The 23,854-nt window shown below is 38.2% G+C and overlaps 1 protein-coding gene across 1 annotated transcript in view; it reads right to left on the bottom strand.

Moving 5' to 3' along the window:
• KCNH5 (potassium voltage-gated channel subfamily H member 5) overlaps positions 1–23,854 on the bottom strand; it is a 244,307-nt gene that overhangs the window by 155,229 nt on the left and 65,224 nt on the right. The window lies entirely within an intron of this gene.

Genomic DNA, 23,854 nt, shown 5'->3' with positions numbered 1-23,854 from the left:
CACTGGATTTTGAGTGTTCTAAGAATACCAACAATGATTTTTTGTACTTAGAAGCTCAAAATATGCTCATCACATGTTTTTTATTGGACCTCATAGTAACTCTGTGAAATGCATGGCAATATATGGTTATACCTATAACCAGAGCTCTTTTTCTGGCTTATTCCAGGATATAATGATGCAGAGGACATACATGCTGGGTTCCACTTTACATAAGTAAGTACATTCAAGTATCTAATTTTTACTTCTTCCACATTCAACTGTATAATGTGGTTTTTCTTTGATATCCCTGACATTAGGGAGTGGGAAAATGATTTTACTTGATTTTGTATTCATAAGCCTAGATATATCTATTTCTGTCTATACCTATCTTGATAGGTAGACAGCAAAGCAGAGATATATCAAGGCACTGAAGACACACGTAAATTTCTATTATATAGTAAATATATGTTAATACAAAATATGTCAAATAAGTGTTTGACTAACAGATGAATGAAAACCTAGAAATTATTTTTTTTCAATTAAGCAAAGTGTAATAATAAAAAAACCAAACCACATTCTCAGTACATTAAAATTTGGCTGGCCTGGGTCCTTGTGGACCACATTTTGCTGGCTAACCAGAATTCAGACCTATCACCAAGAATAAGGAAGAGAACACCACATAAATTATTCTGTGTTTGCTAGAAGACATATGCCTCCCTAGCTCTCTTCAAAACTAATTAAAGTACATATTCATTTTAAATTGAAAATAAACCACAAAAAATGTAAAACAAACAAACGTATGGCATTAAACCATATGGGCTTTCTTTTGTAAACTGTAGCTTGCATATTTAACTGCTCTTCTAAATGTTTCCTCCTCCTCCTCTTTGAAAATTCTCCAACAGTACACTGTCTTATTTTTCCCCTCTTGAGTACCAGAATGAATATTCTTCTACATCAGTTTTGTGTCAGCTTAAAATATATATTTATATATAATAAGTTGGGTAATGTTAAATAGAGATAGTCATAGATATAAATAATATAAATCATATTCATTCTGCATTTCACAGAATGAACTAAGAGAAATTAAAGTATTAACCAGGCCCCTTCCAATGCTCCTGGCACATACATCTGATGTCTTTAACCCATTAAATTCCCAATGAGTAGCCATTCTCTTTTGTGCTTGTATGACAGAGATGGTCCAAGTATGAATCATGTGGCCACAGTGCAACATCTAATTAGCACTTGTAGAAGAATTCTGGAACCTGAAATTAGATTTCCAAGTATGGGTGTCCAGAGACTACAAATAATAGCTTAATGTTTTAGTACTTCCTGATACAATATTTAAAAAGAAAGAAATGCCCACCTTAAAAAAAAAATCTGAAATGATCAGACAAAAGACCTCACAGGTACTGGCATATTTTTTGTTAGTGCACAAACCAGAGGAATAGATACACTTTCTTCTTGCCACCATAGGCTTGCAACAAGCTTTAAAATTATAAAGACTACATACTGATCAATACTGGATGAATGTTTCATGTATCCTAAAATACCATACAGTAAAACATTTCAAAATGTTTCAGACGGGAAATAATGTTACTCGTTAGTACAGAAGAAAAAAGGGGAAAGAAAAAATGCAAGGAAGGCAAGCAGAGTAGGCTTGCATTAGCTACTCTACCCTTTACCTCTAGGACATTAAAGGCGTTTGATAAACTAGGAGTGTATCTTTATAGCTGCTCTGGTCAATTTATACAATTCTTAGACAGTCTTCAGCACAAGTATTATATTGGATGCAGTTAAAGGAGCTGATAGTGTTTTAAAACCTAAATGGTGATATTTTATTCTATGAAGATGGTTTCCTAGATGGTTAGCAGATCTAAAGCCCCCCCCGATAAAAAAACAATTTTTTTTAAATGTTAAGGACAACAGATCGTAGAAAGAAAGCAGAATCCTGCTGACTTACTGTTTTGGGTTGCCATAACCTTATACCATAGATGGGGTGACTTAAAAAAAAAAGCAACTTTTTCTCACAGTTCTGGAGGCTGGTAGAGGGTTTCCAGCAGGATTGCGTTCTGCTGAGAGCCTCTTTCCGGCTTGCAGAAGGTTGCCTTCTTGCTGTGTCCTCCCGTGGTAGAGAGGGAGACCTACTGTCCCTTCCTCTTCTAAAAGGACACCTGTTCTATTAGATCAAGGTTCCACTGTTAAGACCTTATTTAACCTTAATTATCTCCTCAAAGGCCCTAAATCCAACACAGCTGCATGGTGGTTTGGACGTCAGCACAGGTATTTTGGAAGACACAATTCCTCCCACAGCACCTGCCTGGGCTGCGGGTGTGTGTTGATGGATGACAGGCAGGACGCAGAAGTCCTCCATTTCTGCTCAGCCTGTCCTCTACTTCAAGCAGAATGACATGCATACTAGAATGTAGATTATAATGAGCACTGCTGAGAGAGGACATAAACCCAACTGGAGACAAACGGATTTTAAAAAAAACAACACATTAATAGCTCTAAAAGAGTTCATGTGTTCCAATTCCATCAGATTTCATCCCAAGACACTGGAGAACCTGCCAAAGAAATAATTGTTTCCCTGACACCTATGTTTGAGGCAGACAGAGTTGGCAAAACACTAGATAATAAGGCAAACCCAATTGTAATTTTCAAATAAGAAGAACAAAATTGGTGAATTCCAACAGGAAACTGGTAAATCAAGTGTTATCTTTGGATAAGACTTGGAATGGGTAAGCTCCTAGAAACAAGAGGAGCTATCTCTAAGATCCAGTATGTGATCTTGAGAAAGAGGTCATGTCATTTCTTACTTGACCAACTTACCGAGCTGTGCACATTTATCCATAACTTGGTGAGATGCTGGACAGGGTCTTCAGTGATAGCCTGGCAGGAGGTGTATGGACCGGGTGTGCATTCAGTTAGGTGGATTCTTAATTAATTTGCATGAACTCCCAAAAGGATTGTATCCGGCAATTAAAGTCCACCTAAATAGAGGTGTCTGGAAGCACCAAAATAAATATTTACCATTTACAACAGCTAGGCACCATCCTGAGTACTTTACGTGAATCAGTTAGTTCAGTTCTCAAAACAACCTTATGACATGGGTAATAATACCCCACTTTAGAGATGAGAAAATTGAGGTTTAAAAAGGTAACAGCTTCCCGCGCCCCACCCTCCCCGCCTGATTCCATCAAATCTGCTCAAAGCCACGAGCGACCCCCAAGCTGCAAAATCCAATGATCAATCCCCAGGTCTCATCCTGTTTGACACATGGCACTTATCACAGCTGCTCACTCATCTCCCCTTGTAACACTTTCCTCACTTGGCCCACAAGACACTTCACTCTCAGGTTTCTTCCTCCTTCTCTAAGTACCCCTTTCACATTCTCTTTGCTGGTTTCACCTTGTCAACTAACTACTAAGTGCTGGAATGTCCCAGAGTTTAGTTCTTAGACCTCTTCTTCGTCTACACTCAATCCTTTGGATAGTTCGACCAGTTTCAACCAGACTTTAAATATCAGTCTTATGCCAACAATTCTCAAATGTATGTTTCCAGCTCAAATCTCTCCCCAAAAATCCAGACTTCTCTATCCAACTGCCTATTAGACATTTGCACTTACACGTCTAACAATCGTCTCAAACTCAACATGCATGACTTATCAAAATTTAACTCCTAATTCTACCACATCCTTCCCCTCCCAAATAATCCTCTTCTTTCCCTATAATCGTCTCAATCTCTAAGAGATGCATGGACCACATAAATAAATAAATAAATAAATTTCAGTCATCTTTATTTTTCCTCCTCCTTTAATACTTTGCATCTAATAATATCAGTTAATAATGTTGGTTCTAGCTTCAGAATAGAACTAGAATCTCACTACAGTGCACGATCTCTGTTGCTGCTGCTTTGGTCCAAGCCACCATCGCTTTTCACTAAGATTATTTCAAGAGTCTCCCCTGAATTATGTCTTCCCTTCCTTGTCACCCTAGAGTTTACTTTCAACATAGTACACAGAGTGACCCTGCTGACATGCCAGATCGTGTCATTTTTCTCCTCAGAACCCTCTGCAGGTTCCTGTCCACAGCGTAACATGGTCTCCAGGGCCCGGAATGAGCTATTATCTTTCTGACCTCATTGCACACCATTTTTTTCCCTTCTTCACCCTATTTCTGAAGTTCTGGTTATTTCTAAAGAGGGCACAGCCTTCAATGATACTTTAAAGCATATTATTTACCACTAATTTTGATGACTTTTACTTTTCAGTTTTCCTCTGCTTTAAATTTATGTAGGCAAAGTTCTATCCAACAACAGAGGAGTTCCACCTACCACAGTAAAAAATTCCATTTTCACTCCTGCTCACCCAGTAGGCCCTTACCCTATAAACCTATTTACGTGAGACTCAAGCCAAAGATTTTAAAGGCAGTGCTTATATAACAATGTTCACAAGATAGAGCTTCACAGGAACCCCAGTGATTTTCACTGCAAAACAGCTTCATCAAAGGCACATATGTTCCCATCCTGCATGGAGTGCCACAGTGACGTGTTCCAGCTGACAGCATTTCGCCCAAACACAAACTGAAAAGCACCTACAACAGGTTATCAACAAAACCCTAATATCACTGTGCTGAATTCACTGTAGACTATAAAATGCTATTTATTAAAGGCAAAAGAGGAATTTTAGCCCTTATTGCTTTACATTTAGTCCACAGTACTGAGAGTGGTTCTTCCTTTCACTCCCTTATTGCTGACCATTTCAAGTTCTAAGAGTGTAACAGAATCCTAACTTTAAGAAATTTAAGATATTTAGATCTGGCTTCATCCATCATGCTGGTGAATTTCATACTGTCCATTAAAGTAAAAACCTACATGAAAGGTCAGACCCCAGACTCAATATGGCTAATGACAGAGTGTATGATCATTTTTATAGTGTTAATCTATATATTTAAGGAATTGGGTAAGATGCTGTGCTGAATATGAGCTTAAGGATAGACAACATATAAAAGAAAACTTGGCTCTAACAAATACAGAGGGGAAGAATGCCAAAAAGAGTGATTGAGCACATGTTTTATAACAGCACAGGACTTGGAAAGATCAAGGCCCACACAGCATAGCTGAGAGGCCAAACAGACAGTGGAGCAGACTTACTGGTTCAATAGAGAGATATTATAGCAATGGACCATTAATGGGTTTTGCCAGGATAGGATATTCCCTACTAACCAATAAGCCTGAGACAAATGGTAAATAACAGTGGTAATTTTTAGATCAAGGGCTATATAAATCTGGATAATAAACAAAGGAAAGAGAAGCAAAAATCACAAGAACCATGCAAAAAGTCAGATAGGCTCAGCCAAAGATGGAAGATTGACCACATATATTTGCCTCTGCTTCCTCTTAAAACTCCAGAAAATAACAGTAAATAGATGTTTTAAAACCATAAAGCCACAAGGACAAGAAAGTAGAGAAACACACAATACAATTTTGAAAATTTGGAAAGCACAGGGCAACCAGTAACTAACCTAAACCAGCAGAGGGAAAGCCAGGACTGCACCTGATTTGTACTATAAAACCTCCAAATACCCCAGAACTTGCTACCAGAAGATACTTCTGGAAGTGAAGGCAAAGGTGGAGCTGAAACTAGAGGACTGGTTGAAAGTCTCTTGAAGAAGCAAATAGATATCCATCTCCAAGATGCTCTTCCTAATTCCACAGAGCCAGGCAATTTCCCTTTGCACACCCCACTGGAGGACTGGAGAGCACCTCTGGACTGAGGGAACAGAAGAAAGTAGAAGTACCATGCTGAAATCAGGGGGGTTGTATGAAAGCTTACACACTGAATGTCAAACCTCCAGCTCTATTTCCCCATTCAGCTTCCAGAAAACCGGAAGCAAGGCCTATATTCTCCAGCCTGGATACTGGAAAAATTTCTCTCTGGGGAAATTTTGAGGAAATTGGCAGATCCAAAGATATGACATAAAAGTTGTGATGTTGACTATTCAAAATAACCCATTCAGATCTCTCCACATCAAAACCATAGTCATTACTCCAATCTTAAAAAGACAGCCAAAATTCCCAGACAACTGCATAAAGCTTCCAACATGAGAAACAGAGACCAAAACCAGCAAACCAAAGATCAACTTAAAAAAAAAAAAACTAGGTGGAGATATGAAAACTACACATAAACTAGCATACAACCTCACAGAGAAAACAATTTGAATTCATGAAGCAAAAAATGAACGTTATAAGAAGGAACACAGAGAAAACTCTAGAGTTCTTAGAAACTGACATAGAGTAAAAAAATAAATAAAAACTGAAGATGAGAAACTAAGCCTAAGAAAAACTTTTATAACATAGAGTAAAAAAAGAGAAATCATAGAATATTGTAGAAAGGGGCTAAGAAAATTAGAAAACCGAGCCAGGAGATCCAACTTCCAAATAATAGGAGTTTCAATAAAGGGGGAAAAAGAAGAAACTTATTAATAAAATAACTCAAGAAATTTTTCCAAGAGTGAATAGATATTTCCAAATGATGAAACATACCCATTGAGAATCTGGAAGAATGGATGAAAACAGACTCATATAAAATGACATCATCCATTGTATTTCATAATCCTGCTTCCCAAAAGAAGGTTCTAAAGGTTTCCAAAAAGGAAAGAGAGAAAAAAAAACCCTATTATTTACAAAAATCAAGACCTGAATGAATTAGACAATAAAGCAAAAGCAATAAAGCAAAATTAAACAAGTGGGACTACATCAAATTAAAAAGCTTCTGCAGAGCAAAGGAAACCATTAACAAAATTAAAAGGCAGCCTACTGAATGTAGGAAAATATTTGGAATCCATATAGCTGATAAGAGGTTAACACCCAAAATATATAAAGAATACATACAACTCAAAAGAAAAAAGGAAAAAGAAAAAAATTCCAATTAAAAATGGGCAGAAGAGCTCAATAGAAATTTTTCCAAAGAAGACTTTATAGATGGCCAACAGATACATTAGAAGGTGTTCAACATCATTAACCATCAGGAAAATGCAAATCAAAACAACAATGAGATATCTCCTCACACTTGTCAGAATGGCTATTGTCAATAACAACAAGTGTTGGTAAGGATGTGGAGAAAAGGAAACCCTTGTGCAATGTTAATGGGAATACAAAATGGTCCAGCCACTAGGGAAAACATTATGGAGGTTCCTGAAAAAATTAAAAATATAACTACTGTATGATCCAGTTATTCCACTTTTGGGTATTTATCTAAAGGAAATAAAAATACTACCTTGAAAAGAAATATATAGCCACATATTCATAGCAGCATTATTTACAATAGCCAAATTACAGAAACAACCTAAGTGACCATCCACAAGTAAATTTTACAAATAAGGTATATTATTCAATAGAGTATTATTCAGCCATACAAAAGAATGAAATTTTGCCATTTGCAACAACATAGACGGACTGCAAGGGCATTGTGTTAAGGGAAATAAGTCAGAGGAAGAAAAATACCATATGATCTTACCTATATGTGGAATCTAAAAAAACAAATAAACAAAAACAAAAACCAAGTTCACAGACACAGAGAATAAATTGACGGTTGCTAGAGGGGGGAAGGCATGGGAGAGGGAGATCAAAAGGTATGAACTTCTGGTTATAAAATAAATTAGTCACAGGAATGTTATTTACAGCATAGTAACTGCAGTTAACAATACTGTATGGCATATTTGAAAGTTGCTAAAACAGTAGATCTTAAAAGTTTTCACCACAAGAAAGGAAAGTTTGCCACTGTTTAAGGTTATGGAAATTAACTAAATTTATTGTGGTGATAATTTTCACTGTATGCAAATATCAAATCATTATGCTGTATTCCTGAAACTAATGGTATATGTCTATTATACATTAATTTAAAAAATAAAAATTTAAAAAATTTAAAAATAAAAAGACATGAATAGTACCATTTAAAACTCAATGCAAAAGGAGGAATGCCTCAAAATTATGTCATAAAATCATTTCTAACTGTTAACTCCCTATCCCGGAGAATTATCAATTAAATGTAAGAATAAATGAAAGACATATAAAGACATGTACAATCTCAAAAAAAGTTATCTTTTATGCATCCTTTCTCTGGAGCCTACCGTAAAAGTTGTTCCTTCAAAGCAGGCAGAGAAACCATGAGGTACACAAAAGAAAAAAGCACAGGGATTCCAGAAGATCACGAAGGAAGGGAGAGGTCAGGCTGAGGTCAGGCTGAGAGCTGTGAGCCAGGCTTACAGTGATTGGTCCATATCAGAGACAGCCAGAAGCCTCCAAGAAAACACCTCCAAAGACGAGAAGTTGGTCACTACTTAAAATGACCATATTGTGCTGAGAGTTACACAATAGAAGAGAGTTTGGAAATGAAATAAAGAGAAGCACAGGTAAAACGAAGAAGAAAATTTTAATGGCAATGATTATCCTAGAGAAAACCAAATGTTACTCAGAAAAATAATGATAGTAAATACATAAGGCAGGTATAAATAGTGTCTGCATAGTCATAATAATGAAAACAGAGAACTGAGTCAATCAAGATTATGAGCTAAATATACCGAGATAATAGAAAATTGGAAAATACACACATGTGCACATAGTGGTAGTTAAGGGACAGGGGGCAGGGAAGAGAACTATATTTTCATCATACAAAGAAGGAAGACAATAGTTAATAACAAAAAATGAAAAATCCCTTTCAATAATCACGTTATGTAGAGAAAAGAAAGATAAATGTCACCAAGAAAGAAAATATTTTGAAGTAGTTTCTGAGAAATGAAAAAAATACATGAAAAACTGTGAGCCGTTTTCTAAAAAATAAACTTTTTAGCACAACTGCTCTTTATGTGTATGTATTACTTTGATCTAAAAATCAAATTTAAAAAAAAAAAAACAGGCATATAATCTGAATTACCACACAGACTAATGTAGAAGAAACAAACCAAAAATTCAAAAAATATTTGGGATTTCCTTCCCTTCCTCTGTGGACCTTGGGTCTCTTCCTGTTTATCTCAGCTGTCTTCTCTGGTGTTGTCATATTAACCAAATCCCATTACAATCCCCTATTTTTCTCTGGAAATTTCTCTCTAAAGACTAAGTTAGTAATTTAAGTCACATAGCTACAGGAAGGCTCTTACAAACATCAGAAGCCACTGAAATTTGCCTTTGAGTAAATGGACATGGTTGTTTCAAGCTACGTATTTCTCTAAAATACACTTACATGATTTTGTTTTTTTGGCAGATAACAACAAAAAGATATTTCTATTTCTGATCTAAACTGAAACAGTCTTACCCTTGTGTTGCCTCTATAGAATAGAATATCCAAACTTTCCTCATCAAATTCTGTCTATGGTACAGACACTTATTTCCAGTGTTTTGAAATCATTTCATTTCCCTTCTATAGCCAATGAACAAAAAGAAACTGGGAGTTTGGCAGATTCCATTCATTTATGGCAGCACGCACTCATGATTGAGGATGGGGAAAACATAAGCGCAGGCACAAGCACGATTATTTCAGTCCCTATAACTCCTAATTCTAATGGCCCCTCTGCTGTCCTCCCACTGAAACAGCAGTCACGTTATAAGGGGAGTGTCAATACAGCTGAGAACAAATCAAGCGGCACAGCTTTGAGTTTCAAATTACCTTTTTTAAGCCCATAGCCAAAACAATAATCTAAAAAGTAGAGATTTCTTTTGCAAGTGCCAGGCCCTTGAGATAGCAAATCACTTTCTTAGTTGTTGCTGTATTTAGATTGTGTTTTGTTTTTACAGTTAAAGTCTTAGCTCCTTTCCCAGAAAATATGGGGGCGGGAGGAGCAGTGAAACAAAAGTGGGTGGAATTGAAGGAAATCTAGATGAAAAAAAGACACCTGAAACAGGTTGACAGGAAACCCGAAAGCCACAGAGAATGTATCCTGCTTCCTGGCCACGACTCTGGGACGTGACAGACACAGGGACCAAAGCAACCGTAAGACAGATACAGCGTCACAGGACACGCTGAAAGTTGGAAAAGAGTAAAGGGGGAAGTCACAAAGTGAGCTCTGTTAGAGAAAAATGAAGCCAGCCATGTATTTATATATGTAAGTTTCATTGTATATCTATTTGAAAACCTACCACTAAAATACTTAGGTCTGGAAAACTAGTGTGATTTTGCTTTACTCTGAATTTACAAATTATCAAATATGGAGTATCAAAATCCATTCATTTGCTCAAAAAGCATTTATGAAGCATCTATTAGGTTCTTGTTGCACCAGGGATACAGAGCTGAACCAGACAGACAGGTTCCCTGCCTTCCTGGCTCCCATTTTAGTCGAAGAGACAAACAGTCAATACATTTAAAAAATTAAAGAATATAATACAGACCATAATAGACCATAATAAAGGGATAATGAGAGACAAAGGACAGGGATACTTCAGGCTGACTGGGGAGGAAAGTTCTCACGGCAGAAAACCAGAGAAAAGGGGCATGAATTATCAACCCTTGATTATTTTTCCCACCACAGAGCTAAGAAGAAAAAAAAAAAGCCCTTTCCTCTGGCAGCAGCAGCGTAGCTCCTTCCCGCCCCTGCCTGCCAGCAAGCACCCCGTGCTCTGGACATTTTCTCCACCCTCCTCTGAAATCTCAGCATCCCTTTTCTCTTCATCGTGACACTGAGCTAGTTTGAAACTCAGTCCCTGCTGCTATGCTGACAGGGGCTACAGACTTACACATTCAGAGACTAAAATGGCAGTTTCACAGGGGCCTTTGGGAGGGAAGAATTCACAAAGCAGGGATCACTAGGCAAAGTGATCTGGAAGTTGGCTGGCTCCACTTAAATTACTCCTTGTAGAGAGACGCTGCTCAGCCTCTCAACAGAGCTGATTTTTCAATAATTTGTTCCCAATATTACAGTTTTTTGTACTCGAGACAGAGTATAATGATCCTGCAACGCAAACAGAGAAGAAATAGCCAGAGCACTAGAGATAAACATCAAAGTCTTGTTGGTGGATATCGTGCCTTTTCACAGAATTGCAAGGAAAGCATTCTGAGACCCACACGTGGGAGGCTGTAGCCTAATAAAATTTATTTGAGTGGAAATAGAAGGCTGTCCCAAGGTTTGCAATGTCTCATCTTAGGACATCCTGCTGTGGAAAAAGCTCAGCCTTGTCTTTATCAGGCCAGAAATAGGGCCCGGGCCCAGTGATTCTGTGCCATGCCCAAGTCTTAGTCCATGTCAAAGCTTAGTCCAGGTCCTGGCTAGGCTCTGGTCAGCTGGTACGGCTGTATCCAGTCTCCAGGCTCAGCTTGGAGGCTGCTTGAAGTCAGTGTGGTTGTAAGCCCACATGGCTGCTACAGAGACAATGCATGAGCAAACAGGGTGACCCTGTATTACAGAGAGAGAGGCTTTTGTCTTTGTTAGGCTCGGGTTATCTCAGGCTTGGGAAGGACCAGGGGCTTCTTTAAACTAACCAATCAACTTGCCGAGCTTTCCCAGGCTTCTGTTGGATCCTCCTCCTAACCAATCCATTTCCTGGATCTTCCAGTGTTCTTTGTCCCTTATCTAACCCAATCATTTTCCCAGGCTAGACTGACAGGCCTCTAGACAGCCATCTTTGGTTTTACTGTGCATGCACCCAGCAGAGGAAATTTTCCTGCTGTTTTTATCCCCGCCCCCACCCCCGCTATGTCCACTGTAAGGCATTATATCCCGAGTGTGGAGGATGCCCTGAGGGCAGAGGGACGGGGGGGGCGGTGAGAAGCTGTAATTTTGGATTCAACTTCCCAGCCCATTAGGCTCAACAATGTCTGTTTGCTTTCTTCCTTTATTAATGTCTAGCTACCTATGCTAACAAAAGAAGCCAAAGGAGATGTTTCTATGTGGATGAAAACATGTCTGTAAAATTTAGCAAATGTACTTTGAGAGGTGGTATAGGGGAAGAAGTTTACTTTCAATAGCTGAGAAAGTAAAGATACATGTTTTAGGAAGCATGCTTAAAAAGGGAAGAATTAGTAGACAGATAATAGGTAAAGAAAGTGCAGAGTTGAGTGTTTTATTTATATACATATATTTTTTTTTAAAATTGAAGAGACACGAGCATGTTTATGGGCTGACATGAAAGAGCCAGTAGAGAGAGAATGGACAGCACAGAAGAGAGAAGGGCAAACATCAAGTAGCACAGCAAATCTGTCCTCACCCTCGACAACACCATAACTCTAGACTCAGATATGCTAACTGCCCCCTCAATGTGACAAATGACCATCCTCAACTTACTATGCCAGGGGATTGCACCAAAAGCCTTAATGTAAATCCTGATCCTCATTTTCTCACACACTCTCATATTTTGTTGGTTCCAACCATTTTTCCAGCATCTAAACAATTCTAACTGCCACTGCCATTGACTCTCACCTTGACTATTAACCTGTCTGACTTCTTCCATCCTTGACCAGTTACAGTCTAAATTCCATAGAGCAGCCACATTGATCTTTATAAAACAAAGGGCAAATCATGCCACTCTTAGATCCAAAACCTTTAAAAGTCTTCCCACCTGACTTAAAAGAAAAGTCACTCCTTCGGCCTAGGATGTTTTGCGTGGTATGGCTGTCCCCTCACCCCCACCCCTACTCCCTCCTCTGACCTCCCTTTGTCAAAGGAGGGCAAAGAATGAAAAGAATGCAAATATGCTACAGATACCCTTTCTTTTTAAGAGAAATAAAAGGGAGGTCATCAGCTGAGATGAAGAAGGGTGGTCATAAGCTTAGGAGAAGTGGGAAGGAAACATGTAAGAGTTGCACTGAGAATAGCTGCTCAAGAGATGTGAGAGGGAGATGACATAAAATAAGTAAAGAGTGATGAGACTGTGGATGATGCATTTCAGTGGCACCTGTCCCCACTGCCGTGTGGTTTACTCCAGGTAGTGCTCTGTGCAAAAGAGGCAGGTATAACCAGATCCAGGACTTTTTAGGGTATGGTAGCAAAAGGACAAGGGATGGTGCGATCTAGAGTGTTGGAGTGTGTGTGGGGGCCAAGAAAATGATGTTATTCTCTAGGTAAGCCTTCCTAAGGGCAAGGAGTTGGGGAACCACACCTACTTATGGCAGTTTTTTGAGGCCTTTTCTAAAGGAATTGACAGGCTAACACATAGGCACTAAGAAAGTTCCTGAAGTCCATGGCTCCCACCCCAAAGTCTCATTAAAAGAGTCAACCTGTCTCCTTTGTCAAAGCCTAATGAGAGGTATGAGTGTAAGTGTTTTCTCTTACATTCATTTTGTATCAGTAAGACTCCCAATTAGACTTTCATAGATGAAGGCTTTTAGGAGTTGTTAAACATAAATTCAATTTTAAAGAAGATAGGATCTAAAAGGTAGTTCCTGAGCCAGCTTCAGGGAGAATTGTTTTAAAGCCTCCAGTATTTCCAGAGTCAACTTGGATATAGTTCCATCCTGTAGAAGTATTCTTACCTACACCCACAGCCCAAAGCCAGGACCATGTGCCCAGCACCTGAACTCCCAAGGAGACCTAACTCAGTCTTCACAATTTATGTAAATATTAAATAAGTAGGAAAGAAGCAGTCACTTGGGAACTGGCTTAGAAATTGCTCCAAAAATTTCCTCCCTTTGAGCACAACTAAAGCAATTTTTAAACCCATGCATAAAGGTCTTTGGGTATAATATATATTTTAACATGTTCTAAATATATTCATCTATGGATTTTTCAGACTTTCAACCTATAAAAATTTTTGCTAAGTATTTTATTTCATTTTGATCAAAATTAAAATCACATCAATTGATCCTCGATACCACATATGTAAAGATTACGTAGGCCCCCACTGTTTTACTTTAGCACAGTACTGCTTCACCTACCAGGTAACAACATGTCCCAGGCAATACATGCATTCATAGGAATCAATACTAAATTTTTTGGAAGATCACCAAATAATCCTGTAGTGACCGGTAAATAACATTCTCTTGAGTAAAAAACCTTCTCTTAGAAAGTGAGATTTCATAAAAAACTTCTCTCCAGGTTAATTTTGTTTGCTATTTTCTAACATTAAAAAAAACTCCATGTACATGTAATACAGCTAATAATCTAATTTAAACATATTTGAATTTGAAAGTTGACTCAGAAAAAAGCAAATTGGAGGTAAAAATTCTGTATAAGCATAATCTACCAACCTAGGTTAATGGCTCCTGATAAAATTGTTTTCCTTCACATAGACAAGAAGTTTTAGATTCCATAAAGACAAACGCCCCTCAACTATCCAATGAAACTATTCATTGAAGGTCATCAATGACCGCCTAATGCCAGTTAAATTTCTCCTGACTCACCCTCCCTTTGGCTTGCTATTCCTTCTTCCTTCTTAAAGTTCTTCCATGCTTTGTCAGCAATAAACTCTTCCTGGAGAGCCATGCTTCCTTTTTATGGGTTCTCCTCTTTTTTTTTTTTTAATTTTGGTTTTTGGATAATAACCATACTAATGAGTACAGTGGTATCTTGTAATTTTGATTTGCATTTTTTCTAATGAGAAGTGATGTTAATCACCTTTTCATGTGCCTATTGATCATCTGTATATTTCCCTTGGAAAAAAATCTGTTTAAGTCCTTTGCCCATTTTTTAATTGCATTGTTTGTTTTTGGTTGTTGAATTTTAGGATTTTATTATAAATTCTGGATATTAACCCCTTATTTTAAATATGATTTCAAATATTTTCTTTCCTTTAGTATGTTGTCTTTTCACCCTGTTAAAATGGCCCTTTGATGTACAAAAGAATTTAATATTGATGAAATCCAATTTTTTTTATTCTTCAAATACATTTGTCTCCATTTTCCCACCACCACTTTCCCTTCACCCACCCACCTCCACCTCGCACCCTCAGTCCTTCCCCACTTTAGTTTTGTCCACGGGTCCTCCATACATGTTCCTTGACTTGACCCTTTCTCTTTTTTTCCCCGTAACTCCCCACCCTCCTCCCCTTCGGTTACTGTCAGTTTGTTTTTTCTTTCAATGTTGCTGTTTATATTTTTCTTACTTGTTTGTTTTGTTGATTCGGTTCCACTTATAAGTAAGATCACATGGTATTTGTCTTTCACCCCCTGGGTTATTTCACTTAGCATAATGCTCTCCAGTTCCATCTATGCTGTTGTGAAGGGTAGGAGTTCCTTCTTTCTTTCTGCTGCATAGTGGGTTTTCTTCTTAACCTCTCTGTGTCTTTCCTACTTCAAGAGTCCACCCTTGGCCAACTTCATTCTGACTCTATCTTGCACTCTTTTGACATGAAGTTTACTTTCTCTAGACTGTGACTCTCAAAGAGATCGCTCCACGCCTTACATCTCTGGAACCCCAAACCACCCTTGTAATTGCCAAACCTATGGAGCTCTACAACCAAATGACCTACATGCCCCTCACACTCAAAAGGTCCAAAAAAGAACTGCTCTCTTCCCCCAGTAATATCTGCTCCTTCCTTTCTATCTCAAAAAAGAACTTTGCCATTCACTCAGCTGAATTAGTCAGAAATCTACAAGTCCTTTGAACTCTTCCTTCTACCACGTCCAGCACCTTCGTCCATTCACCAATAACAACCTTAAAAGAAATGTTTCAGGAACTTGACATACAATCTCTTTTTGAATGTTCTAAATACTTCCACAATGTAGGGATTACCATCTTCATTTTATAGATGATGGTTTAGATAATGTATGTAAATTCTTTATAAATAATGAAAAAATAGAACTTAAGTATGTCTGACTCTAAAATCCATGGCCTTGTCACAAACCGTGTTGTCTGTGCTGGACTGTGGGAAACTATCTCCAGTGTGCCAGAAGTGGCCAGCCACCTGTTTCACGTATGCTTATTCATGTATGTCTACAGCTGCTTTAGCACTACCACAGCAGCGGTAGGTAGTTGTAATGGAGACCTTAGGACCCACAAAGCCTAAGAGAGTTAACATCTGGCCTTTAACAGAAAAAAAAGATATTGCCAGTTCTAAAATTATACCATTTTCCATATTCCGACCACCTTAGTTAATATCTTCCTATATTCCTATAATATCTCTGCCCGCGGCCTTTACCTCCTGTAATCCATCTTTCACACTGTAGAATGAAATTCTTATTTATCCCACAATCTTTAAGATAAAAGGCAAACTCCTTCTCCAGCTATGCAGGCCTTTGACATCCCGCTTCCATCCTTCCTCTCCCTCCACATCTGCATGCCCTCAGCCAAAGTGAAATACGTGGAGTCCCACAAAAAAGGCCAAGCCGTTTCATTCTTGTTTTCTTTTCACATGTTCTCTTTGCCTGGAAAAGTACCTAAATTCTACACCATTTACCTTCTTTTTTGTAGTCTGAACTCGAGTTACTTTCTCCTACAAATATTCCTGTATTTCCCAGGCAGAGATAGGTGAACTTTCATTCATTCATTCTACATATGTTTAATGAGCATAAGTTATTGACTAGGCACAATGCATTGTGTTAAATATACAAGGATGAACGGGACAAATACAGACCCTGCACTTACCAGCCTTATAGTTCAGCCCTGCTTCTCTATTCACCTGTTCATCATCTTAGCTCTTATTTTACAAGAGAGATGAGATGGGATTGGGAATGGGGATAGAGAGAAAGAGAGAAAAAGCAAGAGATGATTCTATGATTTTCTTGTCTGATACTCAACATACCACTAACTCACTGGGGACCAGGAACTATCTAGTTTGTCTCCCTAATACAAATACCTACCAGAACACCTGGGACAATGCTGAATGAATTAAATAATTTTGAATGATGGAGGGCATGGTTAGTTCCAGAAACCAGGCAAAGAGGCCAGGCTGGTGAATAGGCCACTGAGAAAATTTCTTGGTGTTTTCTGGGAAAACATAACCTCAACAGAATCTGAGAGGCATTATGAAAATGTTACTAAGAATAAAAAGAAACAAGTATAAAAGAAAAATCCTGAAAAAGATACAAGTTCTACTTTGAATAAGAAATAGGAACTAAGATACATATCACACAGTCTTTTCTTAACTATTGGACTATATATCTGAAACTACTAAACCATGAAAAAAGTTACCTATAACCCTGAACTTTGGACTCCACAAAATGTTTTTCCTCACAAGACATTTACTTAGCTCATTAGAAAGAAAAAAAAAGAGGAAAAACAATTTTTTACAACACGGGTAAAGCTAACACAAAGAACTGACCCAGTTTCCCAAATAAACATTAAGCTTAAAGCTCTCTCCATCTGGCTAAAACTGAAACCAGAAATGAAAATCAGTAAGTTCACACTCCATTTCCTACCCACACCACAACAGCAAGGGCAAGGGAAAAATTTAACATACAACTTACTATTATATCTGAGTCACCTGAAGTCTCATATTAAGATTTATAGAGGATTTTTTGTGTGTGTTGGAAAGGGGTAACAACTCACTTTTAAATCTGCCTGGATATCCATCTGGGCCAAACATCTTTCACGCTCCCCCATGGCAAGGGGGGTAGACTCATCCCTGGCCCCATTTCTCTGCCCTTGAGGCAAAAGTCTTTCAGTGTCCCTAACTGCTAATTTCTATATGGAAAAACACTTTTTCCCCCCAAACCATATTTTTTCTCTATAATATCCCAACAGTCTCCCCTCTTAACTCTTTACTGAACATATTCCATATAAGACACACCTCACTCGCCATAAAACAAGGTATGCAATGCATATGAAAAGCTCTAGAATGTTTAAGTGACGGCTCTCTCTTTTCCTTATCATCTTCAATACCACCAGCCCAATTTTATAGACAGTGGCATAAGTTCATTAACAGAACCTTAGATGTATAGAATGTTAGCACTGAAAGGGGCTGTAAAAATCATTCATTTCACCCTAACCAGTTGCTTGGACATTGTCCTACAAAGCAGAAGGCCGCTGGTCCCGCCCCTGGTCAGGGTGCGTGCAGGAGGACATCAAGATTTCTCCCCCTCCCTTCCCCTCTCTCTAAAAATAAATTAATAAAACCTTTAAGTCATTTATTTCAACTCCTACATTTTACAACTGAAAACAATAAAACCTAGAGAGATTCAAAGAAAAAGTTGCACAGGCCTTTGTCCTCGACTTACTTTGTACTCCCCCACTCTCTGGGTCTCACCATCTTTTATTTCCTTTTCCTATGAAAAGGAATAAGGGAAATGCCCATAATCTCAGCCTGGGTCTCTTCTGAACTTCACAGAGGATGCTAAATGAGCTCTTCAACTGGAGACCATGAGGCATGGCAGCCTCCTCGGCGTGATGCCCTGGTGGAACACAACCACCCACATGGAGATCCAAATTTCCCTTGATACACATCTTACTGGCAGATGGTCCTGCTATACTTCTAATGGTACTAAATCCAATTAATCCTTGGCAGTTTTTGTATTTACAGTTTTTAGTTTTGCTTTGTTTTACTTTTTCATGGCATCCCAGCAGGACAGGTTGGAATGATCAAATATCACGTCAGGCTGCCTGAATTTAACAACAAAGCAGGCAACAATGGAATGAGTAAAAAAGCTTGTAAATAAAATACAGCCTGCAGCAAAAGTAGGTTATAGTTGTGAGTACATAAAACGGAGAGTTTATCTTGGTATTATTATTTAGTAATTATTGTATTATTTACCATACAAAAATCTGTAAACCTGTTTTAGCCCAACCCTGTAATGCAAAGTCTGACCTTAAAGTCCTTTGAAATATTCTGTCTACATGTTTACTAAATTATTTAATAGTGCATTAAGATAAAACAAAGCAAATAAACTATAGAGAGAGAAATTAATATATATACACAGTAAAATTTTTATATATATGGAGAGAGAGGAATTTATGGTTAAACACAAATTATTATAGCCAAAGGTTATTCATAACTTATGTTTTTGTTTCTTTTTTATAAAATTGCATTGATACAAAAATATAGTTTTCTGTAATGTTGGATTAAACTAAAATACAATTTATGTAATTACTTAGTAATGAAGAAGGAACGAAGTGAGCATTAGTTTCTTGATAAATCTTTAGAAGAGGATTCATAAGCTACATTAAAAGGATAACCATATCAAAAAAAATTCCATATTCATATTCCTTTCTTTTATAGCCACCAAAACAAACCAGCCGTGCAAAAGGTGTTTTCTGAATAGAAGCAAAATTAGTCAGCCTGCTAATCTTTAGAAAAAAGAAAATTATTAGGGGTTCAATAATAAGATTATATAAATGAAATGGATTAAAAAACATTTCAGAAAGACATCATTAAGTATTTACTGAACAAATGAGCAAAGAGATTACCCACATCTTGATCTTAAAAAAAAGAATGCTATTTTCCACAACTGCTACAGAACTAAACTGCAAAAATATCCTCTTTCACAAAAGCCCTTTGGTAGTGAATTTCGTGAGCGTCAGCACAGCGGTCAGGTTCGTGCGCGAACGGTGAACGGACGATGCAGAGAAACGGGGCAGGGAGCGGACTGCCCTGCGCCAGCAATGGCTGCTGCGGGAGCTGAGCCGGTCACCCGAGGCACAGGACACGCTAGAGGTGGAAACAAGAGAAGATAAACTGGGAGACGGGGGCGGGTGGGGCAGGAGAAGTGGCGGCAGGAAAATGGAGACAACTGTACTTGAACAGCAAGTTTTAAAAAAGAAACTTCCAACAATGAAAAAGAGAAAAGAGAAATAAATTATGGTGGCAGGCACATATTGAGAAGATCCAAACAGCTTTTCAGTTCTAGAATCTGAGCAGGAGAATTCTCTCCACCCGGGGCAAATGTGAGCATGAAAGATTTGGTCTAAGACATTTCCAGGTAACAGGTAAGGGGAACATCCTGGGATCTTGCTGACATAGAAGGGATCCAAAGGAAACACAAGGTGACCAGAATTCCAGGGAGGTCACAGTCATAAATTCTACTTGAAGATTTGTCAGAAAGGACCTAAGAACTGAAAGCGCTGCCACTGAAATGTCTTTCTTGCTGGAAGGCATGAAAACTTTTTCTTCAGAAAAAGAAGCTATCATTTATAAGTAGTGATTATTTTTCTCAACAGAATATTGTATTTCCAACAACCTTTTGATAAAACATTTCTCTCAGTCACTACATTATAAGGTTACAAGGGGTGCTTCTCAAACAGCCAGGGTGGACTGACTAGAATCTTAGCACAACTGAAAACATCAATCTTCCTGTTTTCTGTCTCCTTCTTCACTTTCTCTCCTTCCCCATCTCTCTCTTTCTCTCTCCCTCTCTCTCTCTCTCACACACACACACACCCTACTACCACTAAACCCTGGCTATGTCTATGATTGCTGACATATACTAGTTATGGAAACATTGGTGGTTTGTTTGTTTTCCTTGGTGTTACTATAGGGAAAAAAATTATATTAAGATTGCAAACATCTGCAACAGCCATATTTGTTTGACATTTTGTGCATGTATATCAAATAAATTTTGGAGTTGTGGGAGGTTACTGTAACACCTCATGGGTCTGGACAGTTTTCTATTATCTCCTTAGGTTGTTGAGAAGAAAAACATGCTATGAAATTACTATGACCCAGATCTAAGAAGGAAATTTTAAAGGGTCTCCTAAGAACACTCTGGCTATGGATACTAAAGTTTATTCAGAGACATAAAAAGTAAACCTAAATCAACAGGCAAAAGATGTCAAAAATTTGTTTATAAACCAAAAAAAACTGCTCAGATGTTGAAAGAAAATAGCAAAACCTCAGAAAAGGAAAAGGACCAACTGTAATACCAACTTTTCATCATGAAATCAAGACAGGAACAGAAGGAAAGGAAAAGAAAAGAGAAGAAAGAAACGTTTATACACAATATAATTGGCCATGCATGAAGTTGAAAGGGAATAAAATCAGCTCTGAAGCAAATGAAATTTTGAAAACTCAACGGAATCTGTGTGAGTTTCCAATGTAGGCAGATTCAGGAGGTAAGTGGTAAAGAGTGATGAAAGAGTTGTTGATGCTTCTGCTGACTAGCCTCTTAAAACTTATCATCAGGCCTGTGAGAAACTTAGGGTTGGTGCAATTCGCTAAAGGGGCCACTACACTCCCAAAGGCAAACAATACAGATGAGCTCATCAGGGCTTTAACAAAGGAATCGGGGCCAAAATGCCAAGACTGCATCTTCCTGGCATGTATCCTCATCCGAGACTTAACTGGGGTGGATTCAAGAAAAGGAGAACTTCACTATGACCTCCAGAGACATCTTCAACTTCATTCATTCATAGAACAAATTTAGAATGAGCATGGTATTAAAAATGGTTGACAAGTTGGGTGTACAAAAGCAAAATAGAGGCAGAGTAAGGCCCCACTCTTGTGGAGCTTACGTACTGATGAAAAAAATAAAGAAGAGGCAACACAGTTTCAGGTCTTGGTCGGTACAAGGAAGAAAAAAAGGTTAAAGAGCAGAAAACAAAGGTGGCTGGCATTGGAGTGGTCTTTTTAACAGTAGGGTAGCATTGAGAAGAGACTCTGAAGAGGAAATCTGAGTGTGTGCCCTCATGAATTCAGGACGTAATACAGGGGAGGGGTGTTGTAAGGGGTAAACAAAAACAAAAACCCCGAGACAGGATTCAGCTTGATGTGGACCTAGACAGCAAGATGGCTCACATGGATGGAATAAAATAAGCAAGGGTGGGAATGGTAGAAAGTGAAGTGGGTGAGGCAGGCAAGCGTCAGACCATTAAGACTTTAATAAAAGGGATAGGGAATCTGGGTGTTATTTTCTGTGCATTGGAAATCATGGGAGGGCTTTGAGCAAAGGGATGATGTGGTCTAACTTACTTTGAAAGGGCCACTTAGGGTAGAGATTGTAGGGCAAGAGTCAAAACAGAACATATAGGAGATTATGGCAAACATCTAGGCCATTGATGGCGGTGACTTGGTCTTGGGTGTTAAATTATGGACGTGGAGAGAAATAATCAAATATATTCTGCAAGTAAAGCCAACAGAGCTTGTTATGAACACCTAAAATATACAAGAAAGACATATCTAGGATGATTTCCATGTTTGGGGCCTAAGAAACAAAATGAATAATGGTGCTCTTCAACTCTCCATATAATAGATTTTATTTTCCTATTACTCTCTTGTGAAAAATGTAGCTGTGCTAATATATCCATTCTGCAAAATAGTTGGCCAATTTATTAAAAGAAATACTCAATATACACTTACTTACCATATATTCCAGCAATCACATTCTTAGGTACCTATCCCAGAGAACTGAGAACTTATGTCCAAACAGAAAACTATACATGAATGTTCATAGCAGCTTTATTTGTAATACCTCAAAACTAGAAACAACCAAAATGCTGTCAATAGATGAATGGTTCAACAGTGGTAAACAGATCTAAACTATGAAATACTCCTCAGAAATAAAAAGGAACAAATTATTGATGTACTCAACAACTTAAAGGATCTCAAGGGGATTATGCTGAGTGGAAAAAGCCAATTTCAAAAGGTCACATTTTGTATGATTCCACTTATATAACATTCCCACAGTCAAAAAAATTGTAGAGATGAAGAACAGGTCGATAGTTGCCAGAGGTTAGGGGTTTAGGGATGCTTGGGCGAACGATTAGGTATGACTATAGATCAGCAACATGAGGGATCCCTACGATCTTATTTTACAACAACATCTTTGTGGGAATGGGGCTATTCTGTATCTTGACTCCAGTGGTAGTTGGAGGAATCTACCTACATGACAGAACACCAGAGTGTCCTCCTGAGTGACACACATGATGTGTCAGTGTCGGCGCTGGTCTTTACTGTAGTTTCATAAGATGTAACTTAGGAGATAACAAGGTGAAGAACACACAAGTCCTCTCTAGACTATCTTTGCAAGTTCCAGTGAGTATATAGTTAACTTGAGATACATTTTTAAAAATCTAACTATGCCCTAAGGCAAAATGCGTTACATAAATATTAAAAGTAGTAAAAGCATAAATACTACATCGGAAAAAAACACTGTCTGCTGAATTTGTAAAGCACCTTTTTGTCAATACATCTTACCATTTTGGTTTGTAGGCAACAGTATCTCCTAATGTCAGATATTTTTTCTCCTAAAAGCCTCTGTAGCAAACAACACTTGGAATCCTCACTCTCCCTCTAACTGTTACATTTAACCAGCAAAGAGAACCTGTGAGTTCTTGTTTGTGTACCTGCACAAAGGAGGTAGAGGGACAGAAACTAAACAACTATTAACATAAGTGCTCCAATAGCTCTCAGACATTCTGAACCCTGAAAACTACTTTGCTTAAACCCAAGATATTGACCCCTCATTGGACAGCTGGCACTCTTGGGGTCTAACATCTTTCCCATCAGTGTCAAAATGTAAATCTCTGCAACGTGAAAACTTGAAAAGGATGGCTTACACCCAAACCAATGACCATGATCCAAAGGCTTAAAAGCATCTAATAACATATATATCAAAACTCCAATATAATGATATAAAGGTTACTTTAGGTATCAAAACTAGGTTTGGATAAATCATCTAAGTCAACTCAAAGGTATGAATAGTGGTGACTACTCCCTAAGATCTTTTTTTTTAGATTTTTATTTATTTATTTTTAGAGGTAGGAAGGAAGAGAGGAAGAGAGGGAGAGAAACATCAATGTGTGGTTGCCTCTCTTGTGCCCCCTAGTGGGGACCTGGCGCAAAACCCAGGCATGAGCCCTGACTGGGAATCAAACTAGTGACCCTTTGGTTTGCAGGCCAGTGCTAAATCCACTTATCCACATCAGCCATGGACCTAAGATCTTATTTTACAATTTCTTTGGTATGTATTTCCTTTGTGTTCTGGTCTTCTGACATCACCCAGTCTCTCTGAGTATAGAATATGTGGCCTTTGGCTCTTTTAGAGAGTGCTCCACTCCTAAGAACTCCCCCAAGACATTTTGTATCC

This window comes from Pteronotus mesoamericanus, unplaced genomic scaffold (genome assembly GCF_021234165.1).
Source record: "Pteronotus mesoamericanus isolate MK-2021 breed Mesoamerican mustached bat unplaced genomic scaffold, CSHL_Meso_final contig_182, whole genome shotgun sequence".
NCBI lineage: Eukaryota > Metazoa > Chordata > Mammalia > Chiroptera > Mormoopidae > Pteronotus > Pteronotus mesoamericanus.
Note: the sequence above shows the minus strand (reverse complement) of the source record. Positions and strands in the feature narration are given on the sequence as shown.